Genomic DNA, 22,855 nt, shown 5'->3' with positions numbered 1-22,855 from the left:
GTTTAATGGAAGTTTAAACTCTACTAGCACAGTTTTTTGCAAGAGTAAACAACCTAAGATTTTTTTCTAAGCTGAACTACCAAGGCTCACACTTCTGTAGAATATTTGCCCTTCACAGGCATTGGCTTCCCCCTTAGGCTTTCAGCTGTGGGAAGGCTAAGCTGGGAATTGGTCAAATCCAGATTTGTGAAATGTATTTGATTCACATTTCTACACTTCAGTGAATTACTGCAAGCTGTCTTTGTGTTGGAATAGCCAAGAGGAAGCGGCTTGATGGGTTCCTTTGCTAAACACTACAGTTCACATGTTAAAGAAGCTTGGTGGAAATCTTTCCGGTCTTGATCACAATCTTAAACATTTATATGAAGTTACAAAGTTATCAATGATGGGTTGTGAAACTTGAATATTTCCAATGAATAAATTTGGGACAACCTTTCTCAAAGAGATACTGAAGTCTTTTGATTGTCTCTGTGTAGGAATAATAGTTGTTATGAAATACTGGTGATATAAAAAGGTGTTCAGACAAAGGGGCCCTGTACATATGGGTTTTTGTTAGTGTCCTGGCTGCTCCACTTCTGATCCGTCTCTTTGTTTATGGCCAGGAAAAGAAACAGAATGGTTCAAGTACGTGGTCCCTGTTCTCACATGGGAGAACTGGAAGAGGTTCCTGGCTCCTGGCTCCATATTTGCTCAGGCAGGTCCAGGCACTGTGATCATTTGGGGAGTGAACCAGTGGATGGCAGATCTCTCTGCCTCTCCTTTTGTTTGCAATTCTGCCTTTCAATTAAAAATAAATTATATTTAAAAAAATGTATGTTCAGTGCTCGCTTTGGCAGCACATATACTAAAATTGGAACGATACAGAGAAGATTAGAATGGTCCCTACTCAAGGATGACATGCAAAAAAATATATGTTGAAAGAACATGATGTCCAAAAAGAAAGGGGATGGGTGGAAGAAAGTTCAAGAACAAAATTTTAATAGTTTTCTGGCTGCTTGGATGTTTGTAGTATTTGTTAGTTTTTAACTTATCTATTTTGACTTCCTTGCTTATCCCTGGTACTTATATACTCATTGTTGGATTCACAAATTTGCCAAGTTTTTTTCAAGGAGACCCTTAAATGGTGTAAGCCTCTGACTTGTACCTGTTGCCCTTGACCGAGAAGAACCTGATAGACGTGTTTCAGTGTACACATCTCTGTGGCCGGGAGTTCTGAAGTGCCATGAGACCCAGAACACTAATTATTGAATATTTGGTAGGAATATAATTTTTAAACAAATTCCACCCCACCCTCACATTGCATCACTTCTGCTTGTCAAGCCATGTATTAGCTTTGCATTTCTAAAGGAGAAAAAGGAGCTATTGTTCCTCCCTCTCCTTTCCTTTCCAGGGTAACCAACTTGATCTTATTGATTCCTGAGCATGCATCATGGGATGACAAACCACACACCAGATCCAAGCCCTGCATCCCAGAATTAAGTTGGCAGAGCAGAAGAGTATAATCAACTCTAGGCAGAGTACTTATCAATTTGACTTACCAAGGACACAGGGATCAGAACGAAACCCAACTACCAGATGGATACAGCCCTAAAATTAGTATCTCTCTTTAAATGAATCACTTCAAATACAAAGAAGAAGGAAGATTTACCTTGAATGTACTTGGATATTGATGTTTCCTTGGCAACAGATTCTAAATGAAAGGCAAAATAGGATGGAACATAATGTAGTTTTGTTAAAACGATTGTGGGCTCTGAGGCAGCATTCTTAGAAGTTCCTTCCTATCCTTTGTTAATTGAAATCACAAGTTTTATTCTTAGAGGCTGCCATGCAGCAGATATTTTAGAAAAATCTGTTTTCTAGCCAGGAAAACAGGAGGCCATTCCTGCTTGTCTCAGAATCTTGCTCTGCCTTGGCCTTTTAAGTGCTTCCAGCAAATCAGAGTTATGTGGCTAGTTGGCACTTGTCTCCAACCTCAATGTGATCTCGTCATAGTACCTGCCTCTCTAATCGAAGCCAATAGAATTTTTATTTATTTATTTATTTTGCAATCAAATACAGACTGGCATGAACATAAGGCTCTTTATTATTATCAGAATATTCGGTTTTTCTCTAGGTACTTTAAATTCTTTAGTTAGGCCAAATCATTGCTGAGCTTCACTTCTTGTGTGATTCCTCTTTTTAAAAAATGCCTTTGGTGAAGTGTTGTGGTTTTATGATGTCTGTTCCTGCTGGGGGTGGTGCTGTGAGACAGGCCCCCACAAGACTGTAGGGTCGTTGTTCTCTTCAGCTTTGTTTATCATGATGTGGGTCCAGCCAGGAGTTCCGGAATCACACAGAGACTGGTTCAAATTGCAGAGTCTCTAATCCCTCCTCAGAATAACTGAAGCAGAATGTGCCTTTTAATATCCACAGGAGGTTTGTCTGTGTGGTGAAGTTTGAGATGCACTGTTCTACACTGCTTGGTTCATTTTCTGCAGGAGTTACATGGAAATCCATTTGGAATATATCCTAGTGGTTAAGTTCCTGGGCTTAAAGCAGGCAGAAAATTTGCCTTATTTGGAAGCTGCCTATTCATATCATTACTAACTGGTGATGTGCCAGGACAACACAGCGTTCTCATCTCTGGATAGAGAAGACTCTAATAGATCTAGCTCATAGTGTCGTGGGGATCGTCCAATGGCAAAACACAGATAAATTAATCAAGCCCTGCTGCTCCTCCATAATAACCCATCTCAGCTATGACTGTATGTATTCCTATTATGAGTAATTATTATCTTGATGAAATGATTTTGCGTTTTCAAACCATAGGATTCATAATCTTTTGGGGAGTGAGATACTGAGGAAAGCAGCTGTTGCATTGCCACAGCAGACAGCAAGTGTGGGCGGTGAGTGTTTTACCTGGAGATGTAAACAACAGCGGTTTTTTCTCCCCAAGTCAAGTTCAGTAACCCTTTCTGGTTGAATCAGCAGGAAATGAGTACAGGGCTCTGAGTCAAGTCCTGTTCCGTGGGTATGGAGGACTCTTTCTGCCTCTGTGCTCTCCGTGCTGGCGAAAGCAATCGATGATTCACAGGGAATGCAGCTGTGATTAAATATTGTCTCGATTCTGTGACCTGTCAGTGATGGCAGACGACGGAGGTGGAAAACATTGACTGCTACCCAGGGAACACTGCACAACAGTTCCAAATTCTTCTTTGATTCTCTTTTGTTGTTTTTATTTTTCATCTTTTTTTGTTCTGTAGAATGATTCCCCCCCCCTTTTTTTGAAAGTTTTATGTGTTTGTTTTATTTTATTTATTTTTTCTTTGTTAATTCTTTCAATATTTTAGAGTCAACTGCCAACAGCAATTACCATGATTTAGCTCTAAGTGGGTTATTTACTTTTTTAGTTACTATATTCCTTAATATCTTTTATTATACCCTTATCACACTAACTTACACTAGTAGAAAAACTTTTATTTAAAGATGTTTTAAATAAAATTATTAATAGATTTCCTTTTTTATACTTCCTAAGATTATAATATATAGACGGTAGAATTAATTTTTTTCTCCAACTGTTTTTTTCTGATTCTTTTATTTTAATAATCTTTACATAGTTGATTAGGGCACAGAGGGTCAAGGGCTACAGCACAGTGGATAAGACCATTGTTTCCACATTAATATTATTATTATTGTTATTTTCTGTATCTGGGGTCAGGGCAGAAACAAAGGGAAAAGCCCTACCCAACTTCCCACCCTGCCCAGGTCCTGACATGGGGCATGCTCCAAGGGTCCTGCTCAAGTAGTTTTGATAGTTCAACAGTTCTGAATTGCTGCTAATCTTGCTGTTCCAAGCATATGAAACCTATTCAGAAGCCGCTGGCTGACTGACAGTCCCTTCATGCTTGGAGTTCTGAAATCAGGCAGCTCAGTTGGAAGGATCCTCAAAGAAACTTTGTCTAAGGTGGTCCCAGACCTGATTCTTGTGTGTGCTTGCCAGTACAGGGTCCTGCACAGTCCGTCACCCCAATCAGCTTACGCACATATTGGTGGTTGTAATTGCTGGGTCAGTTTTGTTTCCAGACCTGTCTTCCAAGCAAACCAGTAGGTGGTAAAGTCCAGCTTGATTCTGTCCACCTCACATTTAGCCCTCACGCAAGCCAGTGGGAGTTGCAGCCTAGTTGGACAACTCCCCATAACCCCCACCAGGCCTGCCTCTTACTCTGGTTCCCATGCTTGCCACTATGTACCGCAGACTTGTTCAGTCTGTCCCATACCTCATTTAGCTCTCCTGCATGTCAATGGGCATTGAAGCCTAGTTCAACCCAACCAACCCCACTATCCAGTCCACACACATACTGGTGGGTGCCTTTCTGACTAGCCACCCCTGCCACAGTCCTGGTTTTCATGATACCCACCGGCATACATTTGGTATAGGTCGGAAGCACCAGAACAGAGTGAGGGTTGGGCCAGGTTTGGTCGCAACATATACCAGTACACATTACTGCTGGGATTGGGTGCCTGCTGAGCTGGGCTAGGCTATAACCTCCACCAGTGTCAGCTGGAATTGGGGGTGGGACGGGCTGGGCCAGGCTACCACACCCACTGGCAAATGCCAAGGGGAGGTGGACCATGCCAGATTGGGCCATAGCACCCAAATAGCAACGCGAGAACCAGGGAGGGAGGGGGCAAAAGCGCTGGGAGGAATGAGGAGGGCTCCCCTGTTGGACAGCCACTCCCATTGGAGAGCGTGAGCTGGGATGAGGCAGACTAGACCAGGCAGGGCTACAACACCTGTGGGCCTCATGTGCGCTAGATCAGGGAAAAGCCAGGCTGGGCTAACTGTTCCTACTGGTGTAAGTGTAAATTAGAGTGGGTGAGGGTGGGTTGGGCTATGCCACAGCATCAGCTGCAGAGGCTGGCACTGGGGGCTAATTCTGTCAAGTTAAACTGCAGAACCACCTGGACAGTGCATGATCTGGGAGTGGGAGTGGCCTTAGAGGGAAATAGTGGGCACCTCCCTCTTGGGTTACCACTCCCACTGGAAAGCATGAATTAATTTATTTTTAACAAAATGTGGTAGGTTTTTTCCTTTTGGAAATCTTTAAAATCATCTCAAGCCTCCTTGAGCTAAGGTGGGGACATATTTTCAAGGTTCTGTCATTCAAAATACAGGAGAGCCAAACAATAGCATCAGTAACAAAATCTTTGCATCTCAGAATTCTGAAATAGTTTTAAATAAGCCCATGCTCTCATAAGACTATGCAAGTTTGTCACAAGATACTTTTTCAATCCACAAAACATCTAGAAATAGGTAGTTGGAAAACATACATATTCTTCAGAAAAATTTCTTGTGAATGCATATTTAATAAGGAAGAGTATAGGGTAGACATTGTATAGTGAGACAGGCTGTTGTTTGTGGTGATTACATGCTATATCAAACTGTTGGCTGAGTCTTGGTTACTCCTCTTCTGGCTTAGCCTCCTGGTGATGTACCTGGGGGTGGAGAGGGAAGGGATAGAGCCCATGGTTTGATTTCCTGTCATCCATGACAATGACCTGGATGGGGTTCCTGGCTCCTGACTTCTGCCTGGCCTATCCCAGCAGTTTGGGGTGTGAAACAGCAGATAGAAGATCTTTGTCTCTTGCTTTTTTAACTCTGTAGTGGGCACATCAGAGTAGTGTGCTTATTCTGTATCTGATAGAGGTCTATTCCAGTTCTTTGCATAATAGCTTGGGAGATCTTAGAAGATCAGATATCACCATCTCAGTTTCTGTCTCAAATCCCACTAACTCCTTGTGGTCTGCAGTATTTAAGGTTTTGCCATTTGAAAAGCTTTTTGAATCTGCCTAATTTGGCTCTCAGTGGCTTGCTGGCCTCAGCTTCCACCCCAGCAGCATGGACCCAGGACCCAAGCAGCCTTGTTGCCATGGCAATTTTGCTGTAGCTGCCCATAGGTGAGGCCTTTTGTACTGTGGAGTTTTTTGTTGCAGGGCCTTTCTCTTTCCTGCTTTTCTATCCAGAATCAGCCCAAGTAGGCCTGTTCTCTGATGCCTCCCTGGAATTTCCTGAGCAATTCTTCCACAGCAGGGGCAGGAGAGAGAGGCAATGCTGGGGGTGAAGTGGTTACACTACATTTTATGTATCACAATTATTCTGGGTAATCATTTTCCCATTTTCAGATTTCTGATTAGTGTGTTAGTGCTTTGAGGGTGGGGAGTGATGCCTCCCTTTTCAACCCTTTGTGTCATCTAGCACAGTATGTTACATAGAAGGTGTTCAATATAAGTTAGTTGAATAGACAGATTTACTCAAATTGAGGTATTTTAAGGAAAGCCAAGGCATTTTGCTTTCCTGGGGTTTAATTTCATTTGACTAACATTAAGTGTACTTAATGACTATTAGTGCTAATTATCCTTCTGTCCTTATTTGTAAAGAATCCTTTGTCTTCCCATCATTCCTTTCCACTACAAGCACTGGAATACAGATTTGCACGGTTTTCATCTGTGCAGAGTGTTCATTTGAATGGACAGATCAAAGGGGCCCAGGGTGCCAGAAGGCTCTTCTGCTGCCCTTGGCTTGTCAATGGCACTGCTGTTCAGATCCCCTGTTGAGCACATAACTGAACTTTTTGGTTAGTAAGGGACCAAGACTAACCACAGAACGTGGTAACCATGGAGATAAGATGCCCTATTTTAACTTTTCAGCACGAAGATGAGATGCTCCAGCACTTCTGTGCCTGTGGTTCCCAGTGGAATTTTAGAGAGCCATTGAAGCATTTAAGCTATGGAATCATGCCTTGAACAGATAATTACCTTTTCCTTCATTTTGGTCCTTTTAAAATTATAGGTGGTAACTAACAGCAGAGAGAGTCCATGACCTGGCAAATGTGAGATCTGGGCAAACCCGAGAGACTGGTCCTTCTCACATACAGACTGGTACATAGAGCTCCTCTAAACCTAGGTTTGACTTTTTTTTTTTTTTAAGATTTATTCATTTTATTACAGCCAGATATACAGAGAGGAGGAGAGACAGAGAGGAAGATCTTCCGTCTGATGATTCACTCCCCAAGTGAGCCGCAATGGGCCGATGCGTGCCTATCCGAAGCCAGGAACCTGGAACCTCTTCCGGGTCTCCCACGTGGGTGCAGTGTGTCCCAATGCATTGGGCCGTCGTAGACTGCTGTCCCAGACCACAAGCAGGGAGCTGGATGGGAAGTGGAGCTGCCGGGATTAGAACCGGCGCCCATATGGGATCCAGGGGCTTTCAAGGCGAGGACCTTAGCTGCTAGGCCACGCCGCTGGGCCCAAGGTTTGACTTTTTAAGATAAAATTGGAGTGCTAGTGAAAAGTGACTATATGCTTTTTCTTTCTTTTTTTTCAATGTGTTATGAAACAATAATTAGGGGACATTGATTTATATCTTCAGGAAATCGATGTGTTCACTTGGACTCTTTTCCAATCATGATCATTCTTTGATCTATTTAGCATGGGCATAAGTTTGTGGTTGAGATTTAGAGGGTACCCAGAATATCATTATTAATGTGTAGTATCATTATTTCTTTGGATGAACTGAAAATCCAACCTTGCAGAGTTTTCTCTTTAAAGGCTTACAAGTGACCATAAGCTAAATATCTCTGGGAAAGCTTCACAATAAGAAAGAGGATGAAACTTAGCGGTCTGTGAAATGAACTGGTTGGTGGCTGTGTTTGTTTGGCCTGATGCATCTTGTGCACTACTTTGAACCTGCATTTAATTGATAAGGGGGAGGTCACATAAAAACCCACCTTTAAACAACAAGGCAAGTGGGAAAACTAAAGTCTCACAGGACTGGAGCTGATTGCTGCAGTGCTGTTGAAACAGACCCAATTTGCTTTAGTTTGTTGCAGTTCCTATCATGGCTCCCACTGCTCCTATCATGGCTGCAGGTGAGTAATGTGGCTCTTTAGGCTTACCTTGCTCACACTTCTGGCTCCTTGCTGTAGATAAAAAAGCAGAGTATCCTCAGTAACCAAGAAAATTCAGTGGTCAATGAGGAGGCTGCTTTGTGTTTTGCATGAGTTTGCTTTCATCCGCGAGATATCTGTAAGATTTTGAAGACTCTTTCTTCTGTGGTCACTAACCCCACTCTCCTCTTGGGATAGTATGAAAAAATCAACACCTAAAACACAATAAACAAAATATGCTTTTTTTTTTCTCTGCCGCCCCCAAAAATACATTTTTAAAAGATTTATTTATTTATTGGAAAGTCAGATATACAGAGCAGAGGAGAGGCAGAGAAGAAGATCTTCTATCTACTGATTCACTCCCCAAGCAGCTGCAATGGCCAGAGCTGCACTGATCTGAAGCCAGAAGCCAAGAGCTTCTTCCGGATCTCCCACATGGTTGAGGGTCCCAAGACTTTGGGCCATTCTCTACTGCCTTCACAGGCCACAAGCAGGGAGCTGGATAGAAAGTAGGGCCAACTGGGATTAGAACCAGCACCCATATGGAATCCCAGCGTGTGCAAGGCAAGAACTTTAGCAGATAGGCTACTGCGCCAGGCCCAAAAATGCATTTATAATATGTTTTTCTTTAAGCAGTTACTCAGAATTCTTACTATTTGTATTTCTGGTACAAATACATACCCACATGCATATACACATAAATGTGCCAAGGAAACTCAACTTCTACTTGAGGCTCAGTTGAGTGAGATTTCCCAAGTTAGTGAGTAATTGTTGTAATGGGGAGTGTATTGTGGTTGGATCCAAATGCAGTGAAATTGATTTGAGACATTGTGATATTACAAGATAAATGCTTGGGCTCACAATTGTAGGTTCAGAATTGTTCCCCAAGGCAGCCCGTAGAAACTCACAAGGCCATAAGCCCAATTGTCACTTTACAGGGGTCCTAACCCAAACCCTTTGGGAACAGATGCTGAAGAATCTGAACAGGCAGCCTAGCTGAGTTTTCCCACCTGGTCCATTACCAACCATGCCTGTGCAAATTCTGCTTAACCCACCCTTCCACTCCAAAGCTGGGTACAGAGAGCTTCCAGAAAGCTGTACATGTGGAGGCTTCTGGAGTCTGATAGTCCCAGAGAGAGCCAAGAAGCTGTGCATCACTTCCCCCATATTCAACCCCATGCATCTATTCAGTTGCTTCCTTTGTTTATACCCTTTATTATAACTGGGATACCTAAGTGTTTCCCTGACTTCTGCAAATTATTCAGACAAATCAACTGCATCCAAAGAGGACTGGTCAGAAAGAAGCACAGATGAAACAATCTGGGACTTGCCACTGGCATCTGGAGTGTGTGTGAGTGTGTGTGTGTGTGTGTACACGTGCTTTAAGAATGGAACCCCTAACCTGGTACTATGTCCGGGAAGACAGGGTCAGAACTGGATTAGAGGACCCTACTACAAAACTGCTTTTTTGATTGCCATTGGGGAGAAACTGCACACCTTTTGAGGTAGGCAAGAGTCCTCTGTGTTGATTATTTTGTGTCTAGTTAGGAGAAATTGAGTCTGAATTTGAGTTGGTTTTTCCTTCAATCCTGACAATTGTCAGCGAAGTGGGCTTTGTTAGAATGATGATCCTGGCTCAAAGAAGTATGTCTTGGGAGAAGAAAGAATAAAAAGGTGAGGAAGAAGCACTTTGAATTGCTGGGTGACCACTTGGTCCTTAAAGATGGAGCCAACTCCCAGGGCATTGACTCACTGGCTGCATATAAAATGCCAATGAGTAATAAAAAAGCCAAATATTCAACTCCTTGGCTGTTGTTTCCTGTAATATATAAGGACAGGTCTGGGTTGCTGGACAAGGCTCAGATGTTGATCTGTCTGAGCTCAGGCCACTATTCTCAAAGCCACCCACAAAAAGGAAAATTGTGCAGGGAACAAGAAGTACCTATAAGAACGTCGGTTGTTCAGAAGGCAGCCAATTTTGGACAAGTGCAAAGCCCAGAAACTATGAAATGAGACTGACAGCTCTTAGATCCTATCATGATGATAGGGATCTATTCCGTAGATCCCTATCACCGGCTTCCAGAGGAGCTTAAGATGGATGCTGAGAGCTGGCAATTGGTTTGAATGCTAGTGACAGAGCATGTGGTCCACAGCTCATTCTGTGTCAGCTCAAGATGGCTCTGTGCAATGCACACACGCACACAGGAGATTGTGTCTGGGACACATGCGAGTTTCAGAGACTGGATAAGAGCCACCATAAAGTTCATTTACCATGAGAAAGGGGATCATCCAATTTCTCCTGTAAGCACCAAGTGGAGCACCCCAGATGAAGCATCTGATGTGCTCACTGTGTAAGCCAGGTGGGACTGACTCTATGATAACCTTGAGCTGCTGAATGCACCTGTCACCCAGATAGATAGTGCAGAGCCAAATTAAACTAAAAGATGCCCGTGTGAGGTCTGCTGCTGTAGAACTGATGGCTTGCTGGTTATAGGGGGACCTCCCCTCCATCACATCTGGGCCAGAAGTGATATGTATTGGGAGAGCATAGTAAGGGAAACTGAATTGCAATTGTTTCTCCCTCCCCCTTCTATAAACTCAGAGACATGAAGCTTACTCTGTAAGTGGAATCCACATGGGGGCAAAGTTCAATAATTTACTTCCAAGCCTTCTTCTCCACAGAAGAGGCTTTGTTTACTTAAGAATTTGTCCAGACCTCATGAAGCAATGCAGTTTGAAGTGTGAGAGCACACGAAGGCTTTGTGATGAGTAGAGTCCTTCAGACTGGAAGGGTGCATATGGAAGACTGCATTCTTTCTTCCTTGGGAGTCTTTGAGTTTTAGGAGCTTACTAGAGGCTTCTAATTTCAAATTTCTCACATGCTCAATAATTTTTACAATGCTTATTTCATAACTTCCAAATGTTTTAGAATATTTTCTGTTGCTATGAGAAAATAACTAACATCAGGTAATTTCTACAGAATAGGGTTTTTTTCAGCTCCCTGTTGTTGAGGCAGTAAAGTCCAAGGGTATAGGCTGGGCATTTGGTGCATCATAACATGGCAGAAAGCATTGTATGGTGAAACAGAGCCAGCACACAAGTTTGGGTCTCTTTTCCTCCGCTGATGAATTCATTAGCACCAGCACAGAACCCTACCTTAATCTCATCTCATATCTTAGTTGCTTTCCAAAGGCTTCTAACCCTAAAGAGCATTAACCTAAGAACGTGGAGATTAGCTTTTCAACTTATGAACTTTTGAGGAATACATTCAAACCATAGCTGTTAATAAAATTTAATATCCAGATTTTTTTTTACAAATGTGATTATGCACACATCCTTGGGAGCATCAACATACAGCACTAAACTGTACGCTGGTAATTGAAGTGCATCATGCTGATATCCCTATGAGAGAAACTGTGATGGACAAAACAGTTAACTGGCAGCCCAGTACTCATTCTTTTGGATCCATTCCTGGAGGAGCGTGGGGTCACACTTGTTTCTTGCAGGTGGCTCCCAGACAATTATCAATCCTGATGAGGAAACCAGAGCTGACTCGATTGTATGTGGGGCATCCCACTGACCAGCTGAAGATTTCCTAAGACCTGTACTTCCCTTTAAGTTTCTTATTTTATTTAGCTCATCTTCGATTCTCCATCCTCACAGGTTCTATATCATGGTCTGAAGACTGTCTCTGTCTTCTGCTTCTTTCCCTTCATGGTGATTTCCTCTTACTATCTCTTACTACCCCTGCAGGCTCCACCACATTATTGGCAGGGAGTAAGTGAATTTACAGAACAATAATAAACTGAAGTCTTGCAGACTATGTTGGGAACACTAAATTATCAATCATAAACTTTCCTATCCATTATGAACTTTAGGTGATATGTTAGAATCCAAATGAAATGTAGAACAAGGTGCTGATTGTTGCTTTTTGAGAGTGGTAGTGGACCAAAACCTGGTGGAGACCAAGTGTGAATTTATGTAGGACTGAGTGGGAAGATAAGCATTAAATTATTACAGAAGATCATGCAATGAACAGAAAAAGTTAGTGTAAGTTGCCAACTGAATATTATGATTAATAGATTTTTTTAGTACAGGGAGAGGAAGGAGAGACTACAATGAACTCTTAAAGGATTCAGGAACTGTATTTAAGATGGATGCTGTTTCTGAGAGCTGGATAACATGATTGGGAAATGGCTAGTTATTTTTCACTTTTGGTTTAGTGGTATTAGAGGAGGTAGAAAATATAAGGAATGCTAGGAAAGGTAGATATTCAGCAATATTTTTGAGGTGTGTGTGTGTGTTAAAATTCAGTTATTTATTTGAAAAGCAGAGTAAGGGCCAATGTTGTGACATAGTGGGTAAAGCTATTGTGAGGTTAGCATCTCACATGGGTACCCGTTTATGTCTTGACCACTCCACTTCCAATCCAGGTCCCTGATAATGCACCTGGGAAAGCAGTAGAAGATGGCTCAAGTGACTGGGTCCTTGCATTTACTTAGGAGACCTAGAAGAGTTCTTGGTTCCTTTCTTAAGCCTGGCTCAGCTCTAGCCAATATGAAGTGAACTAGTTCCAGCCATCTGGGCAGCGAACCAATAGATGAACAATCTCTCTCTCTCTCTTTCTCTCTTTCTTTCTCACTCTTGCTCTGTCATTTTTTCAAATAAATAAAAATGAATCTAATAAAAGGGAGAGTGACAGAGCGAGAGGTGGGATGGCAGAAAGAGAGTAGAGACAGAGAGCAAGTGAGTGAGTGAGTGAGAGATATTGATCTTCTTCCTATCTGCTATCACTTTCCAAATATTCACAATGGCCAGAGCTGAGCCAGGCTTAAGCCAGGATCCAGGAACTCCATCTGAGTCTCTTACATCGGTGGCAGGGACCCAAAAACTTGGACTATCTTCGGCTGCCTTCCAGGTGCTTTGGCAGGGAGCTGGATTAGAAGCACAGAGTTGCTGGAATTTGAACTGGCACTCCATTATGGGATTTGGGAATCCAAAGCAGGGGCTTAATCTGTTGTGACATAATGCATGTGGGTAGGCTTGCTTTTATTTTTGTTTTTGTTTGGTGGGATCTCAAGGCCTCTGGGGACTCGCAGATTATTACAAGAAAGTGAAAAATACCCTTTTATTTTAATGTTTCTTTTAAAAATTGTTATTTATTTGAAAAGTAGATAGAGACAGAGTGAGAAAGAGGGAGAAGGAGAGAGAGAGAGGGAGAGAGAGAGATATCATCCATCTGCAGGCTCCTATCCAAACAGCCAAGCTTCTCTAGCCTAAACAGGAGCCTGGAATTCCATCTAGATCTCTTAGATGGCAAGGGCTCAAGTACTTGGGCTGTCTGCCGCTTTTTCCCTAGGTTCCTTTGCAGGAAGCTGGATGAGAAGCAGAGCAGCCAGTATTCTAACAGACACTTAAATATGGGATGTCAGTGTTATATAGACAGCAGCTTAAACTACTATGCCATTAACACTGGCCACTTCATACTAATATTTTTTTTTTTTATATTAAATTTTTTTTTCTTTTTTAATTTTATTTTAAATTCATTAATTACATTGTATTATGTGACACAGTTTCATAGGTACTGGGATTCTCCCCACCCCTCCCCAAACCCTCCCACCATGGTGGATTCCTCCACCTTGTTGCATAACCACAGTTCAAGTTCAGTTGAGATTCCCCCATTGCAAGCATATACCAAACATAGAGTCCAGCATCTTATTGTCTAGTCAAGTTCAATGGCTTCTTAGGTATACCCTCTCTGGTCTGAAGACATACTAATATTTTAAAGATACGGACATATTTGGGAGCTCCTGAATCATCTGAGGGCTACTTCTAATGGCTTTGTTTCTTTTCAAGAAGTTCATGAAAATGTGTATTTTGGGAAAAGTGCATGGGTTTCACTTTTTTTTTTTTGCATCAAAAATAAACTTAACGTTTAATTTCAATTTCGTGAACTTTTTAAAGCACTCCTGTACTTGTGTGTATCATTATGTTGATACCAAGTAGTACCACTTCTGTCATCACAGGCTGATGAGAAAAACAGATGTTGACTCACTTATAAATGAAACAACCTTTGTTGAAAGCACAGCAGGAGTCATGATTGCTGAGAAAGGTCGTTTGCATAGAGAATCCTGGTGACCACACTGAGTGAGTCACATCATGGCACAGATTAATATGTATGTCACAAACAGGAGGCATGCATGGGCTACTCTAGGAGGTGTTGATGTAGCAACTTTGGACTTAGCCAAATGGTTAATTTTCACAAATTCATATAGCAAATTTCTTTTTTTTTTTTTTTTTTTTTTTAAAGAAAACAATCCAAGAAATTATGGTTGAAATATAGCAAATTTCAATGTAAACATTTTAAAAGAAGAATTTTGAAATTCAGTATGGTTTTGGGATTATATGAGCTCTGTGAGTATAAACCGGAAGAGCCTATACTTAGTGGTGTGTGCTGTGTGGTTAGCATGTGTTTCCAGCTTTTCTCCTGGTGTAGCACCCCAAACAACCTGCTCACCTACCTGCTTACTTACCTCTGCCAGGGTTTAAAGAAAGAAAATGTACATGAGTTCAAGGAAGTAGAGACTTTGGGAGCAAAAGCCATGTGCCGAGTGCTTTTTGGGGGTTGTAAGATTCCCATAGTGTCTTGTGGAGTTAGGGAAATGGCTTGAAACCCTTTTCAGTAGTGAGAAAGGTCTGCTCTTCATGATTAAGGATGAATAGGAATCTTGTGATGTTCATCAGTGTGTGCTGGCATCTCTAATTACGAACCAATTAAATCAGCACATGGAAAACCTCTCAGGGTCAGACATTTAGACGGCAGATACCATCCACACCCATTTTGATAAAGAAAATATTTTCTCAAGCAGAAAGACTCCCCTTCCCAGTGCAGAGACTGAGCTGTGACTGCTGTCTAAAGCAGGAGAACTAGCTTTTGATTTCTTCCGTGCTTTGCCTTGGGGATTTATCAGAATAGTAAAGAAGATGCATTAATCTTCAGTAGCTCAAGATTCATAAATTCTTTAGGGTTACAGCTCTCCTGCTGCATTAGCTAAATGGAGCTTCAGAGTGAAGCTGTCCTGTAGGAAGAAATCTACACCATAGAAAGTACCTAGCCTCAGGTGGAAAGCTATTAGCTAGGAGTATAAACCACAATCTTGTGTCCTGTCAAACTTGCCTCCCAGAGAGTTCCTGTAGCTGCCCTTCCTCTCCACAGCCACTCCCTTGTTTTTATCTGGTGCTCTGAGAAGTCTGTTCTCCATTTGCTTGTGGCTTAAGCTCACTAGACCTGTCTGTCAACTTGCTCTCTGGTTGTTCGCCAAGTCAAAGACTGCAGTGAGCCCTGCAGACACAGTCAGAGCCTCTGCAGAGGTTACAGCCATGTGGGGTTTTAGCATTTACCAGCACTTGGAATTTCATCATAGGGGAAGGGAACATCTGGCAACTCAGATTTTTATCCAGAGGGCTGCAGGTGGAGAGGGAACTCCCCAGGCAGAGATCACTGGAAGGGCAGTATGCCTACAACAGCACAGGCACAGGTTGAGTGGTGCCTGGAAAAAAGGAAAGAACTACAACTTTAGGGGTGGCTGAGATTGGGTGGAAAAATTCAAAGTGAGGCCAGCTGTCATTCAAATCTACAGGGGCCCTGTGGAATTGGGACAGATTTGGGTCTTTATTCCAACAGCAGCTGGAAGGCATTAAGGATGTTAAGCTGGGAGTGATATGATTGGATGCAGAGTGGAGAATTCATTTCAATTGGCAGCTTGCCTTTAGGAAGAGTGCAACCTGTTGGCCTCATTCTTCTGTTTAGAAACACTTAGTGACTTCTTCAAGCTGTCAAAATGATAGCCAAACTTCATGAAAATTATTTTTTTGAAAGTGAGTGAGCTAGGCCTGGCACAATGGCTCAATTGGCTAAGATACCCTCGGATCCCATATGGGTGCAGGTTTGTTTGTGTCTTGGCTACTTCACTTCCTATCCAGCTCTCTGCTTGTGGCCTGGGAAAGCGGTCAAGGATGGCCCAAAGCCTTGGGACCCTGCACCTCTGCGGGAGACCTGAAGGAGGTTCCTGGCTCCTGGCTTTAGATTAGCTCAACTCTGGCCATTATGGCCAGCTGGGGAGTAAGCCAGCAGATGGAAGATCTTTCCATTTCTTCTGTCAGTCTGCCCTTCCGATAAAATAAATAAATCTTTAAAGAGAGAGAAAAAACCCAGCTCTCATTTGCTGATTCGTTCCTCACATGCCCACAATAGATGGGGCTGAGTCAGAGCCCACACCAGTGGCAAGAAACTCAATCCTGGCCTCTCATGTGTTCAGGGAAACTGAATTAATATACTGTAAAAGCAAGACCCAGTCTCTTGTCTGTCTGCCTTAGCCCCAATGTGCTTGTCTGTCCCTTATCAAAAGGAATTTGCTGGCCTGAGGGAGTGATCAAGCTGCTCCTATAAGGTTTGACTCACTAAAACTCCAGGAGTCGCTTGCTTCTCAAATAGATAAGCCTCCTGATGGCCAGCATTGTTCGGAGGGGTTTGTTTAGAGGAATTCCAGATCTAGGCAAAATGTTAACTGTCACCTTCATGTAACCACAAGACCAACTGGAGCCCACCTGGCCATCATACATTCTCTAAATTGCACAGCATCACTGACCAGTCGAAAGACGGCCAGGAGCACACTGATCAACTAGGAACTTAGAAATAAGCTGATCATGCATCTCTCAGTCCCAATTTCAGTTTATAGGAATTTTCACTCTTAACTCCTTAGGGATCCTGGGAATGAAACAATAGCATCCCAGCTCCTTGCTTTGCTCTGTACTTTGCAATACATTTCTACTCTTTTTCACCACTCTGATGTCAGTAGTCGACTTTCTGCACTTTGGGTGAGCAGACCCAGTTTGAGGACTCCACAGCACTACCTCCAACTAATCTGGGATGTTGCTTGGCAAAAGCAGCAGGAACTCAATCACTGGAGCAATCACTGGGTTGTCCTGAAGTTTGCATTAACTGGAAACTGGAGTCCAGAGCCAGAGGTGGAATTGACCCCCAGGTATTCTGCTATGGAAATGGGCACCTTTTATATAAGGTTGCAAGGCTGCTCCTGAGCTAATCCTGCACTTTTTTTCTGGCTGCTGGTCATCCTTGATGAATTTTTCTTCCCTCTCCCTCATTGTTCTCCCCGTTGCTTCTACCCACATTCCTTCTCCTCTTCTCTAGCATAGGGCCTTTTGTGTTTTTCACATCAAGCTAGTAAATACATGTGAACATTTGCAATTCAGCACACACACACACACACACACACACACACACACACACAAATGTGACAGGCTCTTTCTTCTTTTAAGATTTAGTTATTTTTATTGCAAAGTCAGATACACAGAGAGGAGGAGAGACAGAGAGGAAGATCTTCCATCCAATGATTCACTCCCCAAGTGACCAAAATGGCCGGTGCTGTGCCAATCTGAAGCCAGGAGCCAGGAACTTGCTCCAGATCTCCCACGCAGGAGCAGGGTCCCAAGGCTTTGGGCCGTCCTCTACTGCTTTCCCAGGCCACAAGCAGGGAACTGGATGGGAAGTGGGGCTGCCAGGATTAGAACTGGCGCTCATGTGGGATCCCAGTGAGTTCAAGGCTAGGACTTTAGCTGCTAGGCCACGGCACCTGGCCCAGGTTCTTTCTTAAGAAATGTGAAACAGGGCCCGGCGCCGTGGCCTAGTGGCTGAAGTCCTAGCCTTGAATGCGCCGGGATCCCATATGGGCGCCGGTTCTAATCCCGGCTGCTCCACTTCCCATCCAGCTCCCTGCTTGTGGCCTGGGAAAGCAGTAGTTGATGGCTCAAAGCCTTGGGATCCTGCACCCGCGTGGGACACCTGGAAGAGCTCCTGCCTCCTGGCTCCAGATTGGCACAGCACCGGCCGTAGCGCTCACTTGGGGAGTGAATCATCGGATGGAAGATCTTCCTCTCTGTCTTTCCTCCTCTCTCTATATATCTGGCTTTGTAATAAAAATAAATAAATATTAAAAAAAAGAAATGTGATATGTGGAATCATAAATATGAAACTGAGTCCATGGCCTCCTTAACTTCTTTCTGGGTCAGCTTCTCCCTCCACACACAGTTCTTCCTGCATGTATTTCCTTATGAGTGAAACAGTTTTACTCTGCTGCTTCTCGCAAGGCTCCTCCTTCCATCTCTAATTAGATGTTTTCCAAGAATTTCTGCTGAGTTAGCAAGTTTAGATCACAAACTTCGATAGACCCTTTCTTGTCTTCTGTTAGTCATGGCTTTTTTTCCTCTTTCCCTGCTTTCATTTTCTCACAAACATTATTGAAAGCCTGCTATATACCAATGGTCTTCTAGGCATAGGGGCAGGTTGGCTTTGGGGGATTCTATACTCAGAGGACTCCCACATTTAGTTTAATTCTCCACTATTATTTCTGGAGCATCTTTTTTTAAAATCAATTTTAAAGATTTATTTATTTTTATTGCAAAGTGAGATATATATAGAGAGGAGGAGAGACAGAGAAGAAGATCCTTCGTCCAATGATTCACTCCCCAAGTAACCACAACAGCCAGAACTGAGCTGATCCAAAGCCAGGAGAAAGGAGCTCCTCAGGTGTCCCATGTGAGTGCAGGGTCCCAAGGTTTTGGGCCATGCTCGACTGCTTTCCCAGGCCACAAACAGGGAGCTGGATGGGAAGCAGGGCTGTCAGGATTAGAATCAGTGCCCATAGGGGATCCTTGCTCATTCAAGGCTAGGACTTACGCTGCTAGGCCATCGCACAGGGCCCTGTTTCTCGAACATCTTAATAATTACATTTATTTGAGCCTGACGTGGTGGCCTAGCGGCTGAAGTCCTAGCCTTGAATGCGCCAGGATCCCACATGAGCGCAGGTTCTAATCCTGGCAGCCCCACTTCCCATCTAGCTCCCTGCTTGTGGCCTGGGAAAACAGTAGAGGACGGCCCAAAGCCTTGGGACCCTGCTCCCGCATGGGAGTCCTGGAGCAAGTTTTGGCTCCTGGCTTCAGATTGGCACAGCACCAGCCATTTTGGTCACTTGGGGAGTGAATTATTGGATGGAAGATCTTCCTCTCTGTCTCTCCTCCTCTCTGTGTATCTGACTTTGCAATAAAAATAAGTGAATCTTTAAACAGTCATATTTATTTCTTTATTTATTACTTTTATTAGTATTATCATTTTATGGTACATTTCCATAGGCCCTGGGATTTTCCTTATCCCATCCCCAAGTCCTCCAACCCTTACTGAGCTCCCACATATTATTACTATAGTATACTTCTTCATAAACAATCATGTGTTCATCATTGCAGGCATGGATCATGGCAAAGATTCCAACATCCTATTGTGAAGATATAGTTAGCAGTTTCACTGTGAGTCCATGTTTGATCTGGAAGTAGAGATGCATATTGCATTGTATCCTCACATCTGGATACGATAGCTTCCATTACACAGTTACTATATATCCCCTTAAATGAAAAGCCACAAAAAACCCCCAACAACAGGAAGAAAAGAAGAAATTAAAAACACTATGAAGTTAAATAACATGCTACTGAATGACTAATATGTCAGTGATGAAATGAAAAAGAAAATCAAGAGCCTTCTTGAAGAAAATGATGCTCTGTATGATCTATGAGTCAGTGAAGAATCTAATCAGAAGGAAGCGTTTTGAAGGGATGAAACTAAATAAAAAACAATCAAAATCCATGAGATATAGTTTCCGATGATGTTTGTTGGTGAGATATGTCTTCTGTAGGCAACAAATAGGTGGGTTTTGTTTTTTTAATCCAGTCTGCTTCTCTACGTTTGATTGATGAGTTAAAGCTATTTATATTCAGGGTTAATAGGAATGGGTAGTAATTTGGCCCTGTCATTTTAGCAATGGGTTATTCATTGTGCCGGGACCTCCTTAAATTTCTTGAACTCCTGTAATATGTGCTTCTCATTGTTGATAAGAAGCTTTATAAAAAGTGTTTTGAAGTCTGTATCCCCCATTTTCTCAATGTTTTCCTCAGTTAATTGTGAAGTTGGCTAGACTCTTGCTCCTTCACAAGGGAGTCTTCATTAATATTCATTGTACCTTTGTCTCCTCTTTTGCTCTTGGTCATTGTACTTCTAGTTATCTGATTCTTCTCTTTGGGACAGGTTTCTAGCTCTGTCACCCATAGATCTACAATCTGATTTTACTTATTGTGGTTCGCACATGGCTCTTTGTTTGCAGTCACTTGTGTCATTCCCTCCAGTGAGTTCCAGGTCTGGGTTTTTATGTAAGATTCCCACCATGGTTCCCCTGCTCCTGGCTCACCAGTCTGCACCTCCTGTGATATCATGCTAAGGCTGCACAGTTGTCTATACAGCATTTCTCCCACTTCCGTTCAAGCAGTTCTCAGGATTAGGGAGATACCAGGTGTCCTATGTAACTAGATTGTTGGTAGTTCTGGTCTTGCCAGAACCTGTTGGTTATTAGGTCTGAGGACCACATGGAACTATTCTGACCTGTATGGTGCCAAAGTTGATATTAATTTCCCTGTGATATCAGTCCAGTGCAATGCACTGAGCTCAGTGAGTTCTCTCCCAGCTCAGCACATGCGCAGCTCACTGTTGTCTCTGCACTCTTAAAGTCTTTCCACACTGTACAAAATGGTGCCTAATGTGCCGCTACTAGAGTTTTTGATCTGCTGGCCATCAGGTCTGAGGGCTACCCAAACCTATCTTGTAGGGCTACCCAAACCTATCTTGTAGGATGCCACATTGTTGCAGTTCATGGAGCTAGAAATGAGTTCACTCCCAGCTCAGTGCATGTACAGTACTGTCTCATAGTCTTTGCCTTCCTGTACAAAATGGCACCTGATTTGGCTTATGGGGGCAGACTGGGCTATGAAATCTACTCTCTTCCCACATCACCTGTCTGGGACCCGCTGCTCTGTCTCTGCTCCTGGTCAAATCAAACAGGAAGGGCAGTTCTTTGTCTGGGTTCACCTCCTGAGCTCCTGGTAAAAGTCCCTTCCCACCTGGTTGCTGTTGGAGTTCAAATCACTGCTCGTTGAATGCTGCTGGGACATCGGTCACTGCAACACCTCACTGTTCTTTCTGCTGCTTTCCCGTGTCTGTCAGTCTCCTGGTACTCCTCTAGGTCATTCTGTCCTCTCCTATTTCCTGGAATATGTCCTCTCTGCTTCACACTGGCTAATGTTTCTCTGACTGTTTAAGCGTGTCCTTACCCTATTCTGCCATCTTGATTTTCAAATAATTTTATTTAAAAAATGTTATTTTTAGTTAAGGTCCTAATGTGATGGATCAGTTGGTTAATCCTTCATCTGTAAGTGCTGGAATTCCAAATGGGTGCCTGTTTGTGTTCTGTCTTTTCCACTTTCCATCCAGCTCCCCATTTGTGTCCTGGAAAGCAATGCAGAATGCCCCAAATCCTTCAGACCCTGCATTCACGTGAGAGACCTGGAGGAAGCTTCTGGCTCCTGGCTTCAGATCAGCTTAGCTCCAGCTATTGTGGCTATTTGGGGAGTGAACCAGAGGATGGAAGATGTTTCTGTCTCTTCTCTTTGGTACTCTGCATTTCCCATTAAAAAAGTTATTTTAGTTGAAAGAGAAAGAGGACAGGAAACAGAGAGACAGATCAAGAGAGATCTCCTATCTGCTGATTCACTTCCCTAATGCCTACAATGTCCTGGGTTGGGCCAGGCTGAAGCTAGCAGCCTGGATCTCAATTTGAGTCCTGATGGCAAGAATGTAACCATGTGTTCCCTGAATTCTACCACCAAGGGAAGTTGGAATTGGGAGCTTCAGAGATCGAATTGGAAATCAGGTGCTCTGATGTGGGAAGCAGCATCCCACCAATTGCTATGCTGAATGTTTGCCCCTTTAACATCTCTGTAATATACAAACAAAGCAACCAATATTTTCACTTTGCAGCTGGCCTCAAACTTATGTAGCCATTCCTGCACTTGGAAACAGACCCAAACCTTGACCATCATAAAGCTCACAGCTACATCATTCTACTCACTCACCTGTTACCTTAGTTGGCACCTTGCGTAGTATTCACCTATTTGTCTTCCTGTCTTCAAAGCTAAAGTGCAAATACTTCATTCCACCACTATCTCTACTACTTATGCAGCGTGGAATCTTTATATACTAACAAATCTATCATCCTGTAACACAAAGTTTCCTTGATATTCCTTTGATAACATTTCAATTGATTAAAACTTTGTCAGTGGCTTTTAAAAAAATTAAAAAAAATTTTTTTTTTAAATTTCAAACCTGATTCTTGTGTGAGTTTGCCAGTACAGGGTCCAGCACCGTCCGTCACCCCAATCAGCTTATGCTCATGCTATGTCAGTGGCTTTTGAGAGAGACAACTCTTATTTACTGGTCCACTCCCTAGAAGCCCACATTGACAAGGACTGGGTCAAGTCTAAATCAAGTGCCTGGAACTCAAACTAGGTCTCCTACCTAATTAGCAGGGGCCCAACTATTTGAGCCATGCACATTAGTAAGAAGCTGAATCAGGAGTAGAACTGGGTACCGGAACCAGGCACTCTGATGTAGGATACAGGTGTCCTAGACTCTAGTATCTTAACCACTGGGCCAAACACCTGCTCCTGTCCGTTATTAACTCTTACATGATAACTATAGATTTGGAATTTGGAGGGCCTTAGTGAGTATCATTTGTACTTACTGAATGCAAATAATTCACCAAACAGATGACTTCAACCCTGGATTTCAAGTCCAGAAATTATTTTCAAAGAGAGCAGAAGACCTTTAAAAGATTTTGAGAGCATTAACGATGATAGCTGGAGTTGAAATGAGGGCAGAGAAAGGGAGCATGCAAGTGATGTTCAGATAAATTGACATTTCTGTGTATCTTACAACACTTTTAAATGTTGAAGGAAACACAGAAACGTCTTATCTA

The 22,855-nt window shown here is 42.9% G+C and overlaps 1 non-coding gene across 1 annotated transcript; it reads left to right on the top strand.

Annotated features, from left to right (window-relative positions):
* The first annotated feature begins 820 nt into the window (after positions 1-820).
* On the top strand, positions 821-926 carry LOC118759052 (U6 spliceosomal RNA). Its single transcript, XR_004995958.1, has one exon. It is a non-coding gene; the product is annotated as a U6 spliceosomal RNA (small nuclear RNA).
* The last annotated feature ends 21,929 nt before the right edge of the window (positions 927-22,855 follow it).

Source organism: Ochotona princeps, chromosome 7, assembly GCF_030435755.1.
Source record: "Ochotona princeps isolate mOchPri1 chromosome 7, mOchPri1.hap1, whole genome shotgun sequence".
Lineage (NCBI taxonomy): Eukaryota > Metazoa > Chordata > Mammalia > Lagomorpha > Ochotonidae > Ochotona > Ochotona princeps.
The sequence above is the reverse complement of the archived record's forward strand: the minus strand, read 5'-3'. Positions and strand labels throughout refer to the sequence as shown.